Raw genomic sequence first — 19327 nt, forward strand, 5'->3', positions numbered from 1 at the left:
GAAATTTGAATTCTGTTTGAGAAACATTTGGCTTCTCGATATCCCCTCCATAAGAGCTTTCCTCCACTACCATATTTTCTATTTTAATTTATGTAAATAAGATAGAAGGGCTCCCTCGTGAGTACCTCCACTTCTCTTCCTCTCTAGAAGTCTCTACCAAGGTATTGACCTTAACGCAAGGATCATCTTTCCCTATGCAATGCCCCGCCAAGGGATCCAAAGAAATTTACTAAGTTTGCCAAACAATTTTTTTATTTATTTTTTATTTTTTATTTATTTTTTAAACATGAAAGATAAAACCATTCATAACATTTGCGGAGGCAATAGCAACAATTGAAATGAAAATAAACATAACAGGTTATATTCTTTAAAGATCCCTTAACATTGTATCAGATCTAAATTAACTATTCATCTAACATCCCATCCTTATGAAATAACAATGATACATCCAATGTACTTAAACAATATACAAGTGTCCTTTTGTAATTATATTTTAGTTTAGCTCAATCATCCACTGTACATATCACAGGGTATGAAAAGTTTAAAAGAATAAACATCAAAGTAAATAAAGTACATCATCATCATCTAATATTAATCCATGATGCAATAACATAAATGAAACCACATATCATACATGATACATCATCACAAAAGATATCACAAAAGATAACCATATATCACAAACATAAATAACTAAGTGCACGGTTCCTCCCAACCGTAAATAGCATCATTAGACCATCGTGGATCTTAGCCATCCCTTCGTGCATAACATTCCAAAGCACCGAAGAGATCATCGGTATTAACATAGTAGGAATGTCACTCCTAAAACATCCTACTAACATGCAAAGTAAAGCATAATAAATCATCAACTAACATATGCAAAGTAAAGCAAATCATCAATATAAAAAACATACCAGTAAATACATCCATCATAAGGTATATTATCTATCATAATGCTCCAAGAACATAATGAAGAATAAATACCAACCAAGGATACTCCAGCCACGGTGTCTCGGACGGATCTCAAATGATAAGAGTGGAAAATACACTACCACCCGACCGCGTGGAACCTAAGTGGTCCACTCCCACCGTGTTGAGGAGATAATCTCAAGTCCCAAACAGGATATCAATACACATAGCATAAAAAGTTCAAGAATCCTAAAAGTATACTAACTCAAAGGTTCCAACACACACCAAATCGACATCTAATTCCCAGAGGCACACAAAGACATGTAGGAAACCTACTCTGCAAGCGGGAAAGTGTCATCGCATTTATCACGTACAAGTTATCCTGGCAGTTAGCTAAACTCCACGGGTCCATACTGATCTCATGCGGCCACTAGTATCCTCTCATACTGACAAGGCATACTACAGAATGCACGGTCGCAACCATGCGTTCTCACTACTCCCATCCTAGCCTGTACAAGCACTCAAGGCATGGGCGAGAACATAAAATCAATTATCTTTTTAGGTTCATGTAATCTTCATTTAGTGTGTAAATTTACCACTTCTCGACACTACAAGTAGATTACCTACCCTAAGCTCATGAAATCATAAATCTCAAAATCATAAAAGATAATCCAAAATAAAATCATCAAATATGCATAAAAGCATCAAATATCCATAATAAGAATCATCAAATCTCCAAGATAAGAATCATCAAATCTCCATGAGCATCTGAAAAAGAATCCATAGAAAATCATGACCACAACAGTTCTCTATTGGCAACTGAAGGCATCACTGATAATCATAAGTATTAATTGGTTCTCAATAACCAAAATATATCTCAAGATAAATGGTTCTCAACAAGCAACCAAGAATATCTCAAAATCATACTGATCGAAGACTCCAAAATGGTTGACTCAAACATGTCACAACATGACATCATCAAGAAATAAATTCACATTTCAGTCCCATCATGGCGATTAGAAAGTAATCCAAGGATAACTGATCGATGACTAAAAAATGATTAGCTCAAGCATCTCAGATATATATACATCTCAGCTTCACACATGAAGGCTGAAGAACAAATACAAACATTTCATAGAGCATACGATCACATAACCATGGTTGGGCTTATAAAGATCAAGACAAAATAAGATTAACATGCCATCACATCTCATAACCCCCGAGCCTCTGGTAACAGCCTAACACTGGTCAACACTAGTAAACTCAAAACCCAAAACAAGAAGCATATAGAATACACGATGCAAAAACATGTTTTGGTTTACTAAATTCACATAGTTGAATAATGTGTAGGAGTTTCCAGTTTTCTGTTTGCAAGTATACTTCAAGTGTTTTAAGTTTCATCATTTGACCTACAAGTCAACCCAATTGTTCCCCGATAGCATTACCCTTCCATTATTAAGAATTACATTTTAAGAATAATTTAAGGATAAATATTCACTAAACTGATCATCATTGACCTTAATTAAATTGTCCTTTATATTTAACCATGATCCATATTTTAATTGATTAACCTTTCAACTTTTTAGGATCATTATTCGTTATATTATAAGAGGACCAATTATCATTCTTCGAATAAAAGATTATAACTTTATTAAAATGATCAATTTAATTTACCAATTAACATAGGTACGTGATTCCATGACTTTTGTCATTTAATAGTTTTCAATTCAATATTACTATGTCTCACCATTAAAACATCTAAGGTTATTATTCAAGTCATGAGAATAAGGCCTATCAATTTTGATATCAATATTTTACAACCTCGTTAAAAGAATCATATCAATTAAATCTTTATTACATAACATAATTATTGATTAAATCCAATTAACTTTAGTTAATTGATTTAATTAATAATTTCACAACCAAACCATCAACCCAATGAATATTTAGTTGACTAATAATTAAAAGTCAACCATACACAAATGTTCATATTTATAGTTCAATAATAATAACTTGCTAATATTTAATGACAAACTATATTGGAAATCTTATTAATAAATCTATAATGACCACATTCGTCATGTTGCCATTTTTATTTTAATAATAACAAGTTATAATAAATCTCCAATACCAAGTATTATTATTTCAAATAAGTTTTCCCTATGTACGTTGATTCAATTAATTAATACTCCTCCAAATTATTAACCAATTCAATTTGATTAATATTTTTTTAGAGTACTTCAATCATTAACTAATTTTTTCTAGATTAACTCTAATCAAATTTGTTGATATCTATTTAAACCATTATTTATTAATAGTTTGCTAGTCCTTACAAACATTAATAAATAATAAACTCCTCAAACTATACATACTCAATCTATAGAATCCTTCCATAAACTCATTAGTTAATATTTGACTAACTCTTAACTCCATTAAGGTATTCAAGCGTATTAATCAATAACATAATTAATTCAGTCTTTAATCCAATATCATTCAGAGTTTCTAAATTTAAATCAACATAATATAAATTATCATCTTACTATTAATCAATATTAAAACAAATCATTAGACTCCATTTTCTAATTGTTCTAATAATATTTTGTCTATATAAACGTTGTTTGAAAGAGATCCCTATCACAAACCAATAAGACTCATTGTAGATTTTAACATGAATAATCTCTGAATTTTTAACATTATCATCTTCATTAAACAATTCTAAAATTGTTTAATATATATTAAATGGTATTCAATATACATTATAAAAAGTCCACTATATAAACTATATGAAAATATCTTTTCTTTTAATTTTCTCTCATCCATTTACTTAGATTGACTAATAATTAAGTACACTTCTTCTACTATTAATTAATCTTAATTAAATTTGATTTAATTAGATTAAATAATAAACCATATAAAACTAATGCATATTAATAAGATTTTGATAAGGGAAGATTGCAATAATATCTTTAATTCATTCCATGCTTTGATATATATTATTTTTGTGAAGTTTAAGCATAAAGAACACTTGGTTATGGGAAATAGAGAAATATCTGTCTTTGAATAAAATAGTCTCAGTACGACAACCATATTTCTCTAATGAACCGTTGGATCAGGCTGAAATTTAAATATGTTGGAGAGGGCCAAGTTGCACCACGTCTGACCGGAGCGATCGAATAAATTTGATCCCGATAAAAAGTTATGAATGACTGAGTTTGGGTCTATCCAAAGGGCAGCGACAGGACAATTTGTGATGAATTAAAAATTTTCTCTTAAAAGGTAATTGTTCTCTAAATTTATCTAATAATTTCACTAATGGATTTGGCCATAAATCTTGAAACCATTTTCAAATCTATTTCAATTTGATTCTAATTCGAACCCAAATCCGTTTTCTCTTTTTTTTTAAATCCATGCATATAAGATTCTCAAATAAATTTAATTGCCCAAATTGAAAATGCATAAAATAAAAATATGAAATTCCTCAGAAAACATATGGAAGACACGAAGAAGACATGAATGCATGATGCGAAAATAACATAAGAAAAATCACAAGAATCTACTCGAATTCTGATGCTAATTCACTTTTCTTCAGAAAACCCGCAGAGCAATCTCTCTTCTTCAGAGTTTTTGAGTCTTCCAATGCTCCAATTGCTTTCCACCCCACTCCCTAAGCTTCTATGAATGCTTGAATATAAAAAACTCTCAAGAAACCTTTGGATTGCTTCTTGAAACCGCTGAAAAGTGTCACCAGTTAAGCATGAGTCTTTTCCAATTTTTTTTTGATGAAGCATAGAATTGTAGACACCTTGTGCTTAATTGATGCACTAACTCCCGTGTTGTTGACACATGTTAATTCCCATGCAAGCTTATAACTCCAATTTAGTTTGTAAATAATCTCTATTTAAATTTTATAACTTTCATTTTAATTTTTTATAACTTTTATTATTATTATTTTATTTATTACTTTATTGTTATTTTATAATTATTATTAATTTTAATTTCTAGTTTTTTTTTATTTAATTTTTTTTCTCCAATAATTCACATTTAATTAATTACAATCAAAATATCAAAGATCATGATATTTTATTAATTTTCTTAAATAAATAATTGATTAATTAAATCTATTTATTAAGACTTAATTAATGGAAAATTCACCATAGACCTCCAAGATAAAATATGAAAACCCATCATAGAACAAATCATACAAAATAAATCTAAAGGGTTACAAATCACGAAATATGTCATCCGATACATTCGGTGGGTATTCAACTCAGATACTTGTCCTAATTTTCCAATTAGGACAAATGGCTCAAAGGGTTGAGATTTGGACTTGAGAATTTATCTCCCCTCTCTTATCATTGAGATAATGTGATAGGGTACGCTCATCTTGACAATTCAGGGAAGTCGATACCCGGTACTTGCAACTTGCATAAAAACCATGCATGTACAAACACAATATATACTAAACTAAACAGACAATGGTAGGAAGTGGTGCATCATGTAGATCTCGACTAGCAGGTGACTACGACTCCTTTCCTTAACCACATCAGACACGCCATACAAAAGCAAACACACAAGGCAAACACGCACACCATACACATGCAAGTATGGGGTAAGTATCCATAAGAAAACACATATGATAATAAATTATCTTACTAATCATCATAAATAATTGAAAGCAATGTAATAATCATCATCAATAATTGTGAATACTAAAAATAATCATCATACATACATGAAATGTAGAGTCTAAGTAATCTCATCACATAATAAACTGAATCTATAGCACAATATTTGATAATCTCAAAAGAATGTTGCTAACCAACAACATAAAACTAGTTCTAAAAGAGTTCAGCAATGATAACAAAATGTGAACTAAGGGCAGACACTACATTCACCCCCCCCAGGATTAGGCTTACTCCTGGAAGCCTATAGGAATGAAAAACTAAGATACTATGTGGGTCCCATTGAACCCTTTCCCTCTGTAGGGAAACATGTTTCCATTGAGGATATTACAATACTCTTAGAGCAATATGATTCTAGTTTAATGGTAAACCGAAAATCATATCGATCCAACATTCATTCTTTTAACAACTACTAAAATAGATTCCTTAATTCATTCTAAACAAGAGCAACTTAATGATTGCAAAGATAAACAGAGGTTTACTACCTTACAACATAAATAAAAGATACATGTTTTGCAGCTAGAATGAGTTTCAATTTTTAGTTTTGCCTTTGTTTAGATTTTCAGTAAAATTTTTAGTTTTGAAAGCTAAGTGTTGAAATATAAAAAAAAAATGCAAGTAACAGTTTTAAGTTCTGTTTCAGTTCACCTAGTTTCAAGTTTTCAGTGTGAAAAAGATACACATGATAGTTTTAAGTTTTTGTTTTATTCAACTAGTTAATAACTAGTAGCATTCCAATATACCCAGAGCTCCCAATGTTGAAACTCGGGCTCTGATACCAAATGCAATGCCCCGTCAAGGGATCCAAAGAATTTTACTAAGTTTGCCAAACAATTTTAAAAAAATAAAAAATAAAAAATATGAAAGATAAAACCATTCATAACATTTGCGGAAGCAATAGTAACAATTCAAATGAAAATAAACATAACATATATACATAACAGGCTACATTCTTTAAAGATCCCTTAACGTTGTATCACATCTAAATTAACTATTCACCTAACATCCCATTCTTATGAAATAACAATGATACATCCAACGTATTTAAACAATATACAAGTGTCCTTTTGTAATTATATTTTAGTTTAGCTCAATCATCCACTGTACATATCATAGGGTATGAAAAACTTAAAAGAATAAACATCCAAGTAAATAAAGTACATCATCATCATCTAATATTAATCCATGATGCAATAACATAAATGAAACCACATATCATACATGATACATCATCACAAAAGATATCACAAAAGATAACCATATATCACAAATATAAATAACTAAGTGCATGGTTCCTCCCAACCGTAAATAGCATCATTAGACCATCGTGGATCCTAGCCATCCCTCCGTGCGTAACATTCCAAAGCACCGAAGAGATCATCGGTATTAACATAGTAGGAATGTCACTCTTAAAACATCCTATTAACATGCAAAGTAAAGCAGAACAAATCATCAACTAACATATGCAAAGTAAAGCAAATCATCAATATAAGAAACATACCAGTAAATACATCCATCATAAGGTATATTATCTATCATAATGCTCTAAGAATATAATGAAAAATAAATACCAACCAAGGATACTCCAGCCACGGTGTCTTGGACGGATCTCAAATGATAAGAGTGGAAAATACACTACCACCCGACCGCGTGGAACCTAAGTGGTCCACTCCCACCGTGCTGAAGAGATAATCTCAAGTCCCAAACAGGATATCAATACACATAGCATAAAAAGTTCAGGAATCCTAAAAGTATACTAACTCAAAGGTTCCAACACACACAAAATCGACATCTAATTCCCAAAGGCACACAAAGACATGTAGGAAACTTACTCTGCAAGCGGGAAAGTGTCATCGCATTTATCACGTACAAGTTACCCTAGCAGTTAGCTAAACTCCACGGATCCATACTGATCTCATGCGACCACTAGTATCCTCTCATACTGACAAGGCATACTACGGAATGCCCGGTCGCAACCATGCGTTCTCACTACTCCGATCCTAGCCTGTACAAGCACTCAAAGCATGAGCGAGAACATCAAATCAATTATCTCTTTAGGTTCATTTAATCCCCATTTAGTGTGTAAATGTTATCACTTATTAACCAAACTTACAATGAGTTACCCTGGCAGCCACTTAGGGCCCCGGCCCCCATTGCAAGCCACTTTCCGACATTACAAGTAGATTACCTACCCTAAGCTCATGGAATCATAAATCTCAAAATCATAAAAGATAATCCATAATAAGAATCATCAAATCTCCAAGATAAGAATCATCAAATCTCCATGAGCATCTGAAAAAGCATCCATAGAAAATCATGACCACAACAGTTCTCTATTGGCAACTGAAGGCATCACTGATAATCATAAATATCAATTGGTTCTCAATAACCAAAATATATCTCAAGATAAATGGTTCTCAACAAGCAACCAAGAATATCTCAAAATCATACTGATCAAAGAGTCCAAAATGGTTGAGTCAAACATGTCACAACATGACATCATCAAGAAATAAATTCACATTTCAGTCCCATCATGGCGACTAGAAAGTAATTCAAGGATAACTGATCGATGATTAAAAAATGATTAGCTCAAGCATCTCAGATATATATACATCTCAGCTTCACACATGAAGGCTGAAGAACAAATACAAACATTTCATAGAGCATACGATCACATAACCATGGTTGGGCTTATAAAAATCAAGACAAAATAAGATCAACATGCCATCACATCTCATAACCCCCGAGCCTCTGGTAACAACCTAGGACTGGTCAACACTAGTCAACCCAAAACCCAAAATAAGAAGCATATAGAATACACGATGCAAACACATGTTTTGGTTTACTAAATTCACATAGTTGAATAATGTGTAGGGGTTTCCAGTTTTCTGTTTGCAAGTATACTTCAAGTGTTTTAAGTTTCATCATTTGACCTACAAGTCAACCCAATTGTTTTCTGATAGCATTACCCTTCCATTATTAAGAATTACATTCTAAGAATAATTTAAGGATAAATATTCACTAAAGTGATAATCATTGACCTTAATTAAATTGTCCTTTATATTTAATCATGATCCGTATTCTAATTGATTAACCTTTCAACTTTTTTAGGATCATTATTCGTTATATTATAAGATGACCAATTATCATTCTTCGAATAAGAGATTATAATTTTATTAAAATGATCAATTTAATTTACCAATTAACATAGGTACATGATTCCATGACTTTTGTCGTTTAATAGTTTTCAATTCAATATTACTACGTCTCACCATTAAAACATCTAAAGTTATTATTCAAGTTATGAGAATAACGCCTATCAACTTTGATATCAATATTTTATAACCTCGTTAAAATAATCATATCAATTAAATCTTTATTACATAACATAATTATTGATTAAATCCAATTAACTTTAGTTAATTGATTTAATTAATAATTTCACAACCAAACCATCAACCCAATGAATATTTAGTTAAATAATAATTAAAAGTCAACCATACACAAATGTTCATATTCATAGTTCAATAATAATAATTTGCTAATATTTAATGACAAACTATATTGAAAATTTTATTAATAAATTTATAATGACCACATTCATCATGTTCCCATTTTTATTTTAATAATAACAAGTTATAATAAATCTTCAATACCAAGTATTATTATCTCAAATAAGTTTTTCCTATGTACGTTGATTCAATTAATTAATACTCTTCCAAATTATTAACCAATTCAATTTGATTAATATTTTTTTAGAGTACTTCAATCATTAACTAATTTCCTGTAGATTAACTCTAATCAAATTTGTTGATATCTATTTAAACCATTATTTATTAATAGTTTGCTAGTCCTTACAAACATTAATAAATAATAAACTCCTCAAACTATACATATTGAATCTATAGAATCTTTCCATAAACTCATTAGTTAATATTTGGCTAACTCTTAACTCCATTAAGGTATTCAAACGTATTAACCAATAACATAATTAATTCAGTCTTAATCCAATATTATTCAAAGTTTCTAAATTTAAATCAACATAATATAAATTATCATCTTACCATTAATCAATATTAAAACCAACCATTAGACTCCATTTTCTAATCGTTCTAATAATATTTTGTCTATATAAACGTTGTTTGAAAGAGATCCCTATCACAAACCAATAAGACTCATTGTAGATTTTAACATGAATAATTTTCGAATTCTTAACATTATCATCTTCATTAAACAACTCTAAAATTGTTTAATATATATTAAATAGTATTCAATATACATTATAAAAAGTCCACTATATAAATTATATTAAAATCTTTTTTCTTTTAATTTTCTCTCATCCATTTACTTAGATTGACTAATAATTAATTACACTTTTTCTACTATTAATTAATCTTAATTAAATTTGATTTAATTAGATTAGATAATAAACCATATAAAACTAATGCATATTAATAAGATTATGATAAGGGAAGATTGCAATAATATCTTTAATTCATTCTATGCTTTGATATATATTATTTTTATGAAGTTTAAGCATAAAGAACTCTTGGTTATGAAAAATGAAAAAATATATGTTCTTGAATAAAACAGTCTCAGTACGACGGCCATATCTCCCTAATGAACTGTTGGATGGGGCTGAAATTTAAATATGTTGGAGAGGGCCAAATTGCGCCACTTCTGACTGGAGCGATCGAATAAATTTGATCCCGATAAAAAGTTATGAATGACTGAGTTCGGGTCTATCCAAGGGGCAACGACAGGATAATTTGTGATGAATTAAAAATTTTCTCTTAAAAAGTAATTGTTCTATAAATTTATCTAATAATTTCACTAATAGATTTGGCTATAAATCTTGAAACCATTTTCAAATCTATTTTAATTTGATTCTAATTCGAACCCAAACCTGTTTTCTCTTTTTTTTAAATCTATGCATATAAGATTTTCAAATAAATTTAATTGCCCAAATTGAAAATGCATACAATAAAAATATGAAATTCCTCAGAAGACATGAAAGACACGAAGAAGACAGGAATGCATGATGCAGAAATAACATAAGAAAAATCACAAGAATCTACTCGGATTTTGATGCTAATTCGCTTTTTCTCAGAAAACCCGTAGAGCAAGTTCCCTTCTTCAGAGTTCTTGAGTCCTCCAATGCTCCAATTGCTTTCCACCCCCTTCCCTAAGCTTTTATGAATGCCTGAATATAAAGAGCTCTCAAGAAACTTTTGGATTGCTTCTTGAAACTGCTCAAAGGTGTCACCAACTAAGCATGGGTCTTTTCCAATTCTTTTTTGATGAGTCATAGAATTGTAGACACCTTGTGCTTAATTGATGCACTAACCTCCGTGTTGTTGACACATGTTAATTCCCATGCAAGCTTATAACTCCAATTTACTTTTTAAATAATCTCTATTTAAATTTTATAACTTTCATTTTAATTTTTTATAACTTTTATTTAATTCCTTTTCCCCAATAATTCACATTTAATTAATTACAATCAAAATATCAAAGATCATGATATTTTGTTAATTTTCTCAAATAAATAATTTATTAATTAAATCTATTTATTAAGACTTAATTAATGGAAAATTCATCATAGACCTCCAAGATAAAATATGAAAACCCATCATAGAACAAATCATACAAAATAAATCTAAAGGGTTAAAAATCACGAAATATGTCATCCGACACATTCGGTGGGTATTCAACTCAGATACTTGTCCTAATTTTCCAATTAGGACAAATGGCTCAAAGGGTTGAGATTTGGACTTGAGAATTTATCTCCCCTCTCTTATCATTGAGATAATGTGATAGGGTACACTCATCTTGGCAATTCAGGGAAGTTGATACCCGGTACCTGCAACTTGCATAAAAATCATGCATGTACAAACACAATTTATACTAAACTAAACAGACAATGGTAGGAAGTGGTGTATCGTGTAGATCCCGACTAGCAAGTGACTATGACTCCCTTCTTTAACCACATCAGACACGCTATACAAAAGTAAACACGCAAGACAAACACACACACCATACACATGCAAGTATGGGGTAAGTATCCATAAGAAAGCACATATGATAATAAATTATCTTACTAATCATCATTAATAATTGAAAGCAATGTAATAATCATCATCAATAATTGTGAACACTAAAAATAATCATCATACATACATGAAATGTAGAGTCTAAGTAATCTCATCACATAATAAACTGAATCCATGACACAATATTTGATAATCTCAAAAGAATGTTGCTAACCAACAACATAAAATTAGTTCTAAAAGAGTTCAACAACGATAACAAAATGTGAACTAGGGGCAGACACTACACCCTATTGAGTTACTGTAACATCTATCTCCCTACTGTTGAAAATTGCTGATCACATCATCTCTGATCACATGAAATATTTTGAATCCAGGTTTCAAATTTTGATATGATTTTGAATGAAGGGAAGTCTTTTCCCATATTCAATAATACACATATCCTAGCACTTCTAATTTCAATGGAGAGAGCAGATTTCAGGAAGATTCCAAGCTTGTTCTCAATGACTTCCATAATATCTGAGTTCATATATTCTACAATTAAATTATTTAATTGAAGCCAAACAGGAATATACTTAATATTATTATCTTTGCCATTAAAGTTTGGAATCCACTGTTGCATATGCAACCCAGATTTGTTATAGAACCAACATTGCACAAAATCTACTTCCTCCACATCTTCCTAGTTTTAATCAAGCCATCTATTGAAATGAATAAGCGAAATGGGCAAGTTTCAGAAAACTTCAGCATCTTCCGAGTTTTCATCAAGCCATCTATCGAAATGAAGAAGCAAAATGGGTAAGTTTCAGAATTATAGGTTGTAGCTTTTTGTGACAACCGACTAATTCAATCTTTTAATGTTTCCTACAAAAAAGTTGCAGTCAGTTATTGTCTTGTAGAATCTGCCGCTCTTTGGGTTATTTTGTCCCTCATCATTTTGTCCAGAAAATCTCGTTGTCATTTAAGTTGAGGATCCCCAAGTCCTTTTTGCCCTTCCAAATCCACACATTTCTTATTGTTTTGACCTATTAATGCTGGTTCTTGACCCTAGCCCTCTTCCACCCATATCGACTTTGAAGAAGGGGGAATCTTGTGCTTTACTTGTTAAAAAATATCTATCATTGCCCCATGATGTGTTCCTTCCTCTGTCGTGCTGCCAATCATTATATTCCTTCTTTCTATCTGCATTTTTTAATACTGAAGAGCATCTTTGTCTTATAAAAAACTTTCCAATTTTTTGTCTGCCAAAATTTCCTTGGACAAGGAGGGTTTATTGGCCTTCCAGTCTGGATGTGGGAAACAGTGGTGTTGTGTAAGGATTGGTCATATTGCATGCTTCCTTCCTACTATCCCTCCATTTTTCATTTCCTTGCAATCCTTTTAATCTATTGGAATACTTAAAAATGCTTGTTTTATTTTTAATTTTAAGCATTTTAATATTAACATTTAAATAAAATATCCATTGAAAGATTTGTTCCTGACTTTAAATACATAACTGCTGTCTAAATTATTTTTTGAAAATGGCGTGTTCCAGTCCCCATCCTCGTGTCTCATTTTTGTCTCTTGGTAATTATGGTCCAAACTGAAGTACAAGGTTCCCAGAGGCTCTGAAATTGATTTTATGGTGTCAAGACTAATTAACCCCATTAACAAATATTTAATCCCTGAAGGCATCAACCAAGATCCTAAAGATGACGACTTAATTTTGGATGTGAATACAACTTGGAAGGCATATAATGTAGTTTTTAGGTGTCAGAAATTAGAAATTTAGGTAGAAGTGAAGTAGTTAAAGCTTCTTTTCAAAACTGCCAATTTCAGACAAGTGGTATTTCGTACTCACTAAATAGATATTTGGTATGAATTACTTTCTTTGCAAATAGTTCATTCATAGTATTTTGAATGGATCTAATTGGTTTTTTGAATTTTGTTATCAGTAAAACAATTTATTAAATTGCTCTTTGGAGTAGAATTTTAAAATGTTGATGACCTCTTTGGTTACAGCTCAGAAATTCTCTCAGAATTAAAAGGTGGATTAGATATTTCTCCACTTTTAAAGCTTGGGGGTTATATTCCCAATGAACTTAAAAATAGCTTAGAAGTTAACATACTTACCTTTGGTTAAAGCTGCTGAATTGTATTCCCAAATTTACAGAAGGTAACAATGGGTAGATGGCTGCTTACAAATTTAATTTAAAGCTCAGAGAGTATGTTCCCACCTATATAATATAAATATTGAAATCACGAGTCGCTATCTCTTTTATGATAAGCTGTATGAGCCAAACATGTGACATTGTATTGTTGCCATCTCATTTATCAATTTCAAATTTTGATGACGCTCAGACTATGATGCTATTTATTTTGTTGAAAATTTGGAATCCCAGTGTACTAACTTCATATAGCAGCAGATATATTCCCAAGTTAACAAAGTCTCTTTGTGATCCATGTGAGCTTGTAAGGCAGCAGACATTCATACTCCTTGCAAGGTTATTGCAGGTATGCTAGTGGGCAAGAAAGACATTGTTTGTCTTTCCAATTAGGAAATAAGAGATTGCAATCCTAAAGAGAACCATTATAGAGCTTTGGGTTGCACTGATTTAGTGTACAGAAGACCTTGAAAATTAATTTCACGCTTTTAACCCTTCTGCCATTTTGTACATGTTTTACAGTTTGTAATGTGTGTTGTTACAGAGGGATTATGTCAAGTGGAAGGGGATCCTGTTTTATCGGTTCCTCTTGGCTCTTGTTGATGAATTGGAAAAGATAATGGTTGGTGGATTATCTTTTCTGAAGCATTTTGAAAAGTGAGAATTTTACAATAAGATCAGTGGAAAATTGCAACCTTTCTCTAGCAAATGCTTGATTGCTCAAAGTGTCTGCAGAATACTTATGGATAAATCTGTATTGCAGCGAAGGCACCATTTCTGGCATATGATAGTTTTGTTGAGACTATCTTTATATTGAACGAATGTCATGCACATGCTGGTCACAGTGAGACAGTTCAGACCTCAGAGAATGATCGCCGTTTGTTTTCTTTAAGGTGATCTATAGCTGCTGATTACAGTAAAACACTATATGGATCATGGTATTAAAATGCTTTATTGTAAGATATTTAGTGATTAGCTACAGTTCACATAGTTTTGTTTTATTCACAGAAGTAGCAGTGAATCAGTATCCTCAAAATGCATGCACATCTATATTTCCTAACTAAAACAGATGGTACCTGAGCATCTATTGGCAACTTCAGCAAAACTTTGTGCAGAAATTCTTGCTGCTGCAGCTGATGGTTTGCTTAATCTTGATGACAATGCTGCTCGGTGTGTACTTCAGGTATGCTTATGATGTTTTGCCACTTTGTCACTGTTGAATTTTATCTGCTTAAAACATTGATATCAGGATGCACTGCAAATATTAGCATGCAAGGAGATGCACATTCAAGCTAATCGATTAGGTGGAGGGGCTGAGGATATGCAGCTGGAAGAAGAAAGTGGAGCAGCAGCTTTTGCTGCGGCAAAAAGGCGAGTTGTTACACAGATAGCGAAGAAAAAATTAATACAGAATGCCATTCCAATCTTCATAGAGCTCAAGAGGTATGCAATAAATAATATTTTATTATTAAGCCTTAAGCTTTCTTGCTAGAAGCAACCAAAGTCATCAGTTTATGTTAGGAGATTCAATCTGATAAAGATAAGGTTCTTTTCAGGTTGCTTGAGAGCAAGAATAGTTCTTTGATAGGCTGCTTGACGGATTGCTTACGTATGATATTGAAAGAGTACAAGAATGAAATAGATGAAATACTTGTAGCAGATCAGCAGCTTCAGAAAGAACTTGTGTATGATATTCAAAAGTACGAATCCTCCAAAACCAAATCCTAAGGGGCATCAGCAGTGTCATTGTGCAAGATACTGTACCTCGAAATGTGCAGAGTGTACCAAATAACAGCATTCAAAAGAGTAACAATACGGCTTCAAAATTGCCTCACAAGGCTTCTGCATCTGTTACGGCTTGCAATGGAAATGTCAAAGGAAAAGAAAATATTGACGTCCATGGTGCTACTGTAGGCAGGGCATCTGCAATGAAGAGGAAAGCTTTTCTCTCTCCAGGAATGGAAAAATCTTCAGCTGTCCGAGTCAAATGGCTGGATCAGGCTTCTGGGTCTAGAAAATATTGCTTAATCTTGATGACAATGCTGCACAGTGTGTACTTCAGGTATGCTTATGATGTTTTGGAACTGTAATGCACTCTCGTTTGCCACTTTGTCACTGTTGAATTTTATCTGCTTAAAACATTGATATCAGGATGCACTGCAAATACTAGCATGCAAAGAGATGCGCATTCAAGCTAATCGATTAGGTGGAGGGGCTGAGAATATGGAGCTGGAAGAAGAAAGTGGAGCAGCAGCTTTTGCTGCGGCATAAAGGCGAGTTGTTACACAGATAGCGAAGAAAAAATTAATACAGAATGCCATTCCAATCTTCATAGAGCTCAAGAGGTATGCAATAAATAATATTTTATTATTAAGCCTTAAGCTTTCTTGCTAGAAGCAACCAAAGTCATCAGTTTATGTTTGGGGATTCAATCTGATAAAAGTAAGGTTCTTTTCAGGTTGCTTGAGAGCAAGAATCCCAAGGGGCATCAGCAGTGTCATTGTGCAAGATACTGTACCTCGAAATGTGCAGAGTGTACCAAATAACAGCATTCAAAAGAGTAACAATACGGCTTCAACATTGCCTCACAAGGCTTCTGCATCTGTTACGGCTTGCAATGGAAATGTCAAAGGAAAAGAAAATATTGACGTCCATGGTGCTACTGTAGGCAGGGCACCTGCAATGAAGAGGAAAGCTTTTCTCTCTCCAGGAACGGAAATTTTTTTCAGCTGTCCGAGTCAAATGGCTGGATCAGGCTTCTGGGTCTAGTCAAGGGATGCCTTGAATTTCTTAAGGTCAAGGAATGGAGCTGAGCTTCCCCTAATATAACCCTGTATCAAGAAAGCAGAAGATTGCTTCTGCACTGGCAGATATTGCTGCTCTCCTAACTATATTAGCTGACATTATTTTGCCTCTGTTGCACTCTTCTCCATGTCTTAATCTAACACCATGTTCCCACTAACATGAAAACCAGGGTTAGTTTTGTAGAAAACTCGGCATGCCTTGATGGAGCTCTGATTTTTTGCAAAAAAATTGAGCCTCCATTTGAGATTTGATATTGGAGTTTTCATAAAACATTGTCGTCGATGTTGAGAGTATAAGAAAAATCAACAATAAATGCAACTTCTTTAAACAGACAACAATGTGTGGTAGCAGATTGACTATGTGTTATAATAGCAGTGACTGTTTTAATAGTTGAAAAATATTTAAAGTAAAAACATTATTTTGGAAGGCCGGATAATCAATAGTTAGTCCTCAGACGATGTCAGAACAGTCATCGGGAGTCTTAAGAATGTTCTATAAAATAATAACACACATTAATAATAAAGCATGGTGTGCCTGAGTTAATCGAAGCCCTGAAAACAGCTTACTTTGTTAAAATATCTTAAAGATGGTTTTGATCAAGAAAAGGTGCGATTAAAAAATTGAAGTGCAAAACTTTGAAAGACAGGTTTTGGCTAAAAGTCACTTCATTTCATTTGAATATGAGGAATATAAATAGATGTATTTGTAAGCAACACAATGTTTCAATATTAGAAAAACATATTCTCAAGGAGGATTATTTTCTACTTGTACTGAGGAATAAGGGCTATAGTATGACTTTGTAATATAAATCTAGTTATTTTATTTTTATAATAAAACAAAATGTTTTTTGTTTATTTTTAACTGGCATGGAGATTTAAACTACAGATGAATTGTCGTTTGTAATTATTATTTGAAATTCTGTATACAATTTAAATGTCAGATAAGTGGACATGGTCATTTAACATTTTAAGTTCGATCATCACAGATATTGTGAAATATCAAATTGTTTCTATATTTGTGTCAATTTTGTCTCCTTATCACAAGAGTTAAAGTTCAGTCTGGACTAATTTAAGATTGCATCAATATTTGATCTGTTGCATTTTGATTATTTAATTGTTGGCAGTATAAGTGCATAAGAACTTTACAAAGTTGTACGTGAAAATTTATTGAAGTTGACTCTATTGCCTGGATGAGTGGAGGCACTAGTCTTTCTATTATTGAAATTAAAAAATCTATATATTCCTTCCACAAACATCAAATCCATTATTAAAACCTTATACAATTCATTCAATTCAAACACTTAGCATCTAGTTTCATTTTAAGTCGAGTTCAAGGAGTTTGCTAGTCGAAGAACTCCAAAAACTTAAATTCGTTTTAGAAAAGTTTTGAACCAAGTGATCAGATTCAAGAAGGTCTACTTGCCTAGGTGTAGCGAAGCTTGAAGTGTAGGGGAATGAAGACAATTCTCGTTTGTTGGCCAGAATTGATTGAGAGATCCTGTAGAAGTGGTAGACTATTGGATTTCCAATCTGTGGTTTTGGCAACTAATAGGCATGTCTAGTCTCACAAATTTTAAAGAACACAGGAGACAAACATTTATCGACACTTATGACATCTGTTGTCTAGCACATGTCCTGTCTATATTGTATCATGTTTCTAACTAGAATTGTAAAAACCTCATGTACTGATACACTGATTTAGGAATTGTTAACTTTAATCTTCCAGTTTGATATAAGCATGAAGAGAAAATGCCTTGGTTACTTTTCCATATGACAAGAATGATGCGCTATAGAGAGCAGGTTTCATAATTATTCTTTCTAGGTGAAGTAGGTGAAACATATTACTTGTTGAAAGATCTTGTCTCATTTGTAAAAATTCAAAATTAAATTGGCTAGGATTGTTTAAACGAAATTTCAGATCTTGACAAAAGAATTTTAATTAAAAGATAGGTTGCATAAATGTGTATGCTTTACAAGACCACTGAGAGCTCTTAAATAAACCAAAAACTTGGTCTGAAACAAAGTTGTAACGTGCAAGTTAGAAGACAATCACTCAACAAATTTCTGTCTCTAATTTGAAGTTAATCCTAATATATTTGTGTGGAGATAAGCATACTATGTTTCTCATTTGTTGAATGACAATGAATTGCAACCACGTTGCCTAATACATACCTTCCTAACAAATCGTATCCATTTGCCATTTGTATGCATACCTCAAATTTGTCGAGAAATTGTATTATGACTAAATTGTTTTTGTGACTTAATGTTATCAGAAAACATGACCATAGGGTTGCACGAGTAATTGATTTCATTCAACAACAATGATAACCCTTGAACATAATGGTCTGAGCTATATTGAAATGGCTATACGAGGATAACTTAAATTTTAAAAAAAGAAAAGAAAGTAGAAGCAACATGCTAATACTTTTTTTTGGTATGCCCACTTTCTTCTAATGTATTTTGAGGACCACAAAAGCATAATGATTTGATTTTGTTACATGTGTAATTATCTTGATGTCTTAAAGTAAGGAAACTTTGAAGTTATCATGAAGAAAAATGCTCTGCAAGGCTCTGAAAGGTTGGAGTGTGTGCAAGCTTGCTAGACCTCATTTGGAGGTATTACGTGTCCTTTGTCCTTTTGTTCTTGCATGAGTTTTTGACATTTGTTTGGATTCATTATTCGTCTCCATTCTTTGTGATTTCTTTTATCTTTTTTTGCTTGCCAGTTTGTAAAAGGG

At 32.1% G+C, this 19327-nt stretch overlaps 1 pseudogene across 1 annotated transcript in view; it reads left to right on the plus strand.

The window, feature by feature from the left end:
• The window catches only part of LOC149562124 (condensin-2 complex subunit CAP-D3-like), a 110600-nt pseudogene extending 93685 nt beyond the window's left edge, over positions 1-16915 (plus strand). Inside the window, exons 6-13 of the transcript XR_016363895.1 lie at positions 14047-14134; positions 14330-14442; positions 14549-14678; positions 14794-14968; positions 15035-15228; positions 15342-15847; positions 15937-16130; positions 16244-16915. The product of XR_016363895.1 is annotated as a condensin-2 complex subunit CAP-D3-like (transcript). The remainder of the gene's footprint in view (positions 1-14046; positions 14135-14329; positions 14443-14548; positions 14679-14793; positions 14969-15034; positions 15229-15341; positions 15848-15936; positions 16131-16243) is intronic.
• The last annotated feature ends 2412 nt before the right edge of the window (positions 16916-19327 follow it).

This window comes from Cupressus sempervirens, chromosome 4 (genome assembly GCF_028749045.1).
Source record: "Cupressus sempervirens isolate cs-2001-9-10 chromosome 4, ASM2874904v1, whole genome shotgun sequence".
NCBI classification, from domain to species: domain Eukaryota; kingdom Viridiplantae; phylum Streptophyta; class Pinopsida; order Cupressales; family Cupressaceae; genus Cupressus; species Cupressus sempervirens.